This window comes from Poecilia formosa, unplaced genomic scaffold, assembly GCF_000485575.1.
Source record: "Poecilia formosa unplaced genomic scaffold, Poecilia_formosa-5.1.2 Scaffold118, whole genome shotgun sequence".
NCBI lineage: Eukaryota > Metazoa > Chordata > Actinopteri > Cyprinodontiformes > Poeciliidae > Poecilia > Poecilia formosa.
The window spans coordinates 298,082-305,444 of NW_006800057.1; positions in this window are offsets into that span (position 1 = coordinate 298,082).

A 7,363-nucleotide genomic window follows, 5' to 3' on the forward strand; every position below is an offset into this window, starting at 1 on the left:
CATCCATCCATCCATCCATCCATCCATCCATCCATCCATCCATCCATCCATCCATCCATCCATCCATCCATCCATCCATCACCTCATTCTGATTGTATTTCATGTGGATCGAACAAACCAGAAATCAATGTTTTGTCAGCTTGTTGATATTCAAAGAACTACTAAATTAATATATAAAAAATGGCAATAATGACAATGTTTGTTGGTCTGTTTCCCCCCTCAGACTTTAGGAACAGGAAAAGCTTTTGCATCCTGTCAGTGATTAGCATCTAGCTTCTCCTTTTTGCCACAAATCAAACAAACTGCAGTTTTTCTGGATCTAACTTAAGACAGAATTGGTCTGCAGAGTCTCTGTGGTGTTTGCAGTTTGGAATTTGATCCCTGATGCTGAAGTCTGTAAATCCTTATAAAATGCTGCTGCTTAAATAGTGGGAGGTAAGCACTTTGGTAAAACAAGACATTGGCACTAAATCGAGATCCACTGAAACACCTCAGCTCAACTTTTTAATATTTCAACTGAAGGTGTTTCTGAGTGATGTACAGAGCAAAGGCAAAGCTTAATATGCAGGTAAGAATTTAAAGTATTAAAATATTGAATATTACTGAAATATAGAGCAAAAAATGGTAAAAACAACATTTTTAATATAGCATAACTGCTAAGACTAACTGTTTTGTTTGTTTGTTTGTTTGTTTGTTTTTTTTTTGCTATACAGTAGTTTTGATCTGATCTTTGTTTTAAGGAAGTTGTCACCCAGACACTCTGCACTGCGTTGGATCTGATCAATACATGGCCTAGTCAGGATTGGATGTTTCTAGTTGTTGCAATCTTTCACAGAATGAGGCATTACCCTTCTGTTCAACACATAGATCAGAGCAGCTGCAATGTTTCCAACAGCACAAGAAGCCAACATAAGACTGTCCACAGCATGTAGAAATGAACTTTATGAAATGGCAATATGACTTCAATTTCAGTAACTTATTCATTTGTGAAGGTCAGAGGTCAGACATAACCACAAAGTTAGACAAAGAGTCAGTATCTGCTGCGTTGACCCATCAGTGTATAGATTCTGTTATTCACTAAGACTTGCTGGGTATTCAACCCTATAGGCTGGGAGGCAATTGCTGTGGTTTCTGTCTCTCAACCTGCTTGTTGAGAACTGACTTTCAATTCACTTTCAATGAGGGTAGAATCAGTCCAAAATTATTCTAAAGGTAATATAAGGCAGTCTAACTCAGCTTGCAGTGCCAATAAGACAAAATAATAAAGACGTTCTGCCTTAGATGGGAATCAGTTCCACCCATAGCATGTGTCAGGATGCCTCTCTGCTGACAAGATGTCAGAACTTTGGTGGCATTTAACTTTTCTCTCCATAAAAGACAATCTTTCAAATGATCAGCAGACAGACTGGAAGAAGAACTCTGTGTGCATCTCCTGGTGTTCATTCTTGTAAGCAGGCCTGGCAGGGCGTGGGAGGCCCAGAACTGGAAACTCCAACTAATTTATAGTCAAGCATATTTTTATTAATAGGTCAGTTTGTGAGAAAAAAAAAATCTAAATTTAATATCTAAAGTACATAAAAATGCTTTTTCCCCCTTTCTAATTGTTCTCACAGAAGAAGGATGTTGATATTGACGTTGGGATGGTGGGATGGTGTAGAAGAGCTTGACTATTCTGTACAGAGCCTTGACTCAACCCTACAGAACACATTAGAGTCTTCTCAGCAAACATCAGTGTCTGACCTTACTTCTGGAAGAGAGGGGAATAATTCCCCAAAGCACACTCCTAAAGCTGATCTAAAATGTTTAAAACAAGAAGCCGTTACATCATCCCAAACCTTGCAGGTTTGTGACCGTAGATGAGCACACAGCTTTAGTCAAAAACTAAATCTAATCATTTATGATATGAGAAGGTGAAATAAACAACCATAGGACAAAAGTAGCAGTTTTGTTTAAGCATCATCGGTTTTCAGGCTTGAGCCCTCATTCTCTGCAGTTACATTACTCTGCCCAAAAATATCTGCTCTCACTCTAAACTGCAGAGACTCGGTGAACAGATTGCCATACACACACTGTGGATTGAACTCTGCAGGACTCCAATAGCTCACTGCCTGAGGACAGAGCCAGCGTTTCAGCCTGGTGTCCTCATCTGTCCCACGCAGAACAAAACCAGCTGCAGAATAAGGAAGATGTCTGCGACGTATGAGGAGTCTAAATAGATCATGGTTCTAATGAGAGGCAGGACGGAACAAAAGAGCTGCATTACATTCACTATGTTGTGGATTACTGTTGTGACTGTTGCGTAAGGGAAAAGGTATTCAACTCCAGTCTCTGACATCTGGAGTCCTGCAACTTTTACATGTGTCTCTGCTTCAACTCACCTGAGTAAAATAATGAGGTCATTAGCAGGACTGTGGAGAACTTGACTGCGTGCTGAGAAGGTGATTCAACAGTTTGATTCAGGTGTGTTGGATCAGGGAGACATCTAAAAGTTGCAGGACTCCGAACTTCAAAAGATCCTTGTGCAAGGGTGAAACTGGAATGATTCTGGATCTGTAACTTACACCAGTAGTTATAGGATCAAAGGTTTCTCTTTGATCCTGAGTGCTGTCAGGGACCCGGCATCTGAAAGAGCTTTGCTTCGGGCCAGGAAGGCTACAGGTGCCTGCAAGGTTCCAACAAAAAGAGAAACATGGACATATGAGCAATACATTGAAGCCTAGAAAGGACTTTTGGTAAGCCTCAAGGAGATTCTGGTAAATTAGAAGAGAAAAATGCGGTATGAACTGGACAGGACTGTCTGGGTTGGAAACCTCAGGTGTTCAAGTTGACTTTTCAACAAATGTTGGGGTTCAACCTTAAGTACACACCAGAATTGTTTGCAGCTGAGGTCCCATCGCTATGGAGATGATTTTAAGTGATTGCAGAAAGTTTTTTTTTGTCATTTAGGCTGTGCATCCACACTCCCAAAGGATCCTGTCTTTTGGGAAACTAGAAACGATAATTTTTGCAAAAAGGGTTCTGAAGATGAAAAATCCCTCAAATGCAGGGTTTCATGTTGCAGTGTGGCCATCTCTTTTGTGTCTCATTGTCACAAACAAACATTTGGTGTTTCTGCGTTGGATCCACATTTCCTTTTAGTCATTTATGAACATTTTTCATGTTGTTCTCCGTGTGGGTGGAGCCTCAAGGTGGGGTCGGATTGGCCAGTTACTTCAATAATCAAGGTGTCTTGTTCATAAGTGAATGTAGGATGACATGAGATATATGGATAGAAGACATGCAACTAGTTTATATTGGTATTTACTGACAAACAATAGTAAAGGAAAAAAGTTGATGTTGCAGGTGTCAAGTTGTGAAACATAATAACATGTCCACCTCAAGTCTGAATTCCATGTACTAAAGTTGGAGGATTCTCACCATCCCCAACCTCCTGATCCAATGTTTCTGCCCTCCATTTCTCACAATTTAGTAAACTTAAAAAAGTCAAATACATTTCACTATAAGCCTCATCTTTACAGGCCGCCATGTGGAGTGATCATAAAGAAAGTCGTGTGTATAAATTCCACTAAAAAACACATTTAAAGCATAATTTCAAAAAGGTTCCAGACTTTTCCTTCTGCTAGCTGCTTCATAAAAGAATTAATATTACTAAGAGTGACATAAAGCCGACATCAGCACTATGGGACTTGTCCAGTGCAGTCAAACTTCTGGCTGTTGGCAGTCATTTCACCGCCGCATCAATACAGTCTTTTTTAAAGGCATTTGTGTTCTTTTTATATGTAGCAACTGCTCCAAATAACTAATGTTTCACAATGTGAAAGCAGCGCCCCAAAACTGAACTTGAAACTCATAAAAGGGTACATTTGGCAGGGAGCTTGCATATCTAGCAACCTCTGGTAATCAATACAGCGTGCATGTAATTAAAAGACTGCCTCAGCAGGCTTTCCACTCAACTCAGTGGGCATTTTTCAGCTGAGAACTCATTTAAAAACAGCAGAAAGCAATAGAAGAAAAGATATGAATTCTGGCTTCGTTAAAAAAATGCTTTCCTCCTTCAATGTTTGAAGAGCTGATTAGACAGCACTATCTCTCGCTATAATTAGATATGGAAAAATCAAGCAGTCCATCAAAGCTGGACTCAAAAACTTAGCCTCTTATGGAACTTTATGTCAATTTCAAAACTTCAAAGACAGAGTGATTAAAAGAAAGAGCAGTGATATGTTGTTGCTTTTCCTTATCAAATAGGAGCGTCCTACCTTCTCTCACACACATAGAAATTTGAGATCTTACATAGTCTATCCATCCATTTTCTATCTAGCCTGCTTCCATGTATTCCCTTATCATTTTATGTGAGAGAAAAATTCCTCAAGGTAGTGGGTAATTGTGAGTGGGATGAAAATGATATATGCTTTTGAAATTTTTCATCAGATAAAAATCTGAAAAGGGATCAAGCATCCGATACTTTGTGGGTCTATGTGCTCCAGTTGCACTTGGAGAGCATGTCTTTCCAAGTCCAGTGGCTGAACTTTCTTCCCTTTCTTTAAGAGAAAGTTTAAGATCAATTGGATTAGATGGAGACTGTCTGTGAACAGCAACTTTAATTTCCTGCCAAATATTCCGAATTGTAGAGGTGGTCAACTCCAGTCCTCATTAGTTGCTCACTATGTTCACACAGCAGGGCTTGATACTCAATTCAGATTTTTTTTTTTTTTTTGCTGAAATACGTTTTTTTATCTGATTTTTCAGATTTTTTCCTGAAAAATTCAGATTTTTTTTTTTTTTTTGCTGAAATACGTTTATTTTGTGTGCAGGAGGTTTGGAGGGGTGTTTGCATGGTCATTCATGCTACTAATTAAATGCTATGGATTCAAAGGTATATTCAGCAATGGGAGCCAACAGATGAGAACAAGACAAGTGGTGGGATTATGATATGATAAACTTCACTGACACAGACTCTTATTATTATAACTTTCAGTTATTGTTTATGTCATGTCAGTATTTATTGGAATATCTAATAACAACAGGCCAGATTTGTAGAACATAGTTCATTACATTATAGAGCAAAAAAAACATTTTAGTGGTTGAAGCACAAAGACAACACATGAGCAGTGGCTAATATTATCACACTGCATGTAACTTTTGTATTTGATACGTTTTGCAGCTTCCACAAAAAGTAAATTTTTTAGCTGAGGGAGATGATGTTGACCACCTGAGCTCATGGGTAATGAAGGCGCCCAGAGAGTAGCAGTGTCTACTGTAGAGGTGCTGAAGAAGATGGAAGGGGGTAGGCGGGAGATCTTCATGAGGTCCACAACAATCTCCGCTGGCGTCACAGCATTTAGCTCCAGGTTGCTCATCCTGAACCAGGTCATCAGGTTGCTGAGCTCACTGACTCCTCTCCCTGTGAGCTGGGCCCAGTGAGGACGGTGTGCTCTGCTAACCTCATGAGTTTAATGACCGCGGGTGAAGCTGTTGGTACACAGAAGAGCGTGGGAGAGAGAACACAGCTTTGGGGACAACCTGTGCTGATGGGCTGTGGTTTTGAAATGGGCCTCACACACTTTGTGATCCGCCTGTTGTTTGGATCAGGAACATTCATCTGGTTAGCCTGTCCTGGCAAAGGTTAACTACCTACAGAGTACAAGGGTTGTTAGCATCAGTGATGGGCACCGCTAGTAAAGTTAGGAAGCTAAGTCTTAAGCACTAATCATAAACATTAGCTCCGCTAACAACAAAACACTATACCAACTCAGTATTTTTCAAAATCTATCAGTAAAATACCATAGCAACAATATTTAGCAGAACCCAGCCATAAAGTGTTATATAAATGTTGATATAAGTTATGAAAATTAGCCAAAATAGTGCTTCCAATATAATCCATGGTTTGTTTAGAATCTGTGAGCATATTAATAACTTGGTTCTATTAAGACCTGAAGGTCAACAATGGGCTGAACTTCCTCCCTGCCTGTCTGCCGTGTTCCTGTTATGATCTGGTGTTAATGGTTGTAATGGTCTCTAACAACTCTGAGGTCTTCACAAAACTGCTGGATCAAACTACACACAGATCAACTAAGGCACTTAGTATCAAGGTTGATGGTTGATTTTATTCAGGGGTATTACAGTAAAGAGAATTCAATACCAATTTACACACTTTGCATGTTCATATCTGTAAAAAATGTAACAATCAGCATCTTATAATTCCCTTCGACTTTACAAATCTGCATTAGTCATTATCAACATGACAAAATCTGAAAACACTGAAGCAGACTGAAGAGACTTTTCCAAGAGCTCTATCTTGCAGATACTTCTTGCACCTCATAAGGATGAAATATTCAAACACCCATAGAAAATCTGCAGTGATTCTGCATGATGACTACTGGAGAACTGTTGGCTAAAACCTTGGAATACAGAATTCATCTAAAGTATGATTCACCTCTCAGGTTTTTGTAGAGATTCTTGTTGGATTAATTTCTGTCTCTGAACAACCTTGAGGTCCAGTTCATCAGCTGAAAGCAGTCATTTTCCACTCCTCTCTACTTTTGAAGTTTTGTCTCTTGTGGTTTACATCGCATGGAAGGCACTAGAAGAACACTTTTAACCGAGCAAGAGGATGAAGAAAATGTTCAGTTTGTTCAAGTCCTACAGCTTGAACATGGACAAGGGTCAGAGCACACACACACACACACACACTCACACTCACACGCACACAGACACACGCACTCACGCATGCATGCACAGACGCATGCACGCACTTCACCACTACAATAGTGGAGTTAGGGACTCCAACCCATTTGCAAATAATTTTACATTTACCAATAATAAGAAACTTTATTTTTCATATTCTAATTGATTAAAACCATTAAAGGCAAAAAAGTTGGACTTCAGCCAGATTTTAAAGATAATCCCAGCTGTAAGCGGTTAAATTACAAGAAAGTGAGATTCAGTAATAAAGTTTATTGTGACATCTCCATTAATATTGTGAACATGTTTGAGCACCTGGCAAAATGTGGCCTTTATGAGTAATATTTATGTTTCATACTAAATCAATTTTTGTATGTTTTTATATTTTTTTAGTAAACAAATATTAATATGCTTCATGTTGATAAGAACATTTTCACTCCAAAAAACTTTATTACACACTTTAAACCAGTTTTAAAATACCTGAAGCCCTGAACTATAGTTACTTTTTTTTAAACCAACTCTTAAATCTGAACGTAATATGCAAAATGGTTTTGGAAGTCACATAGCTTTCAATCCCAAACTAAACTTTTTTATAAAGGTTCCATAAATAGGTTTGTTAGACAAAAAAAAACAAAACAATCTGGACTATATATTTATAACAAGAACATCTTTTTTCTTTTGT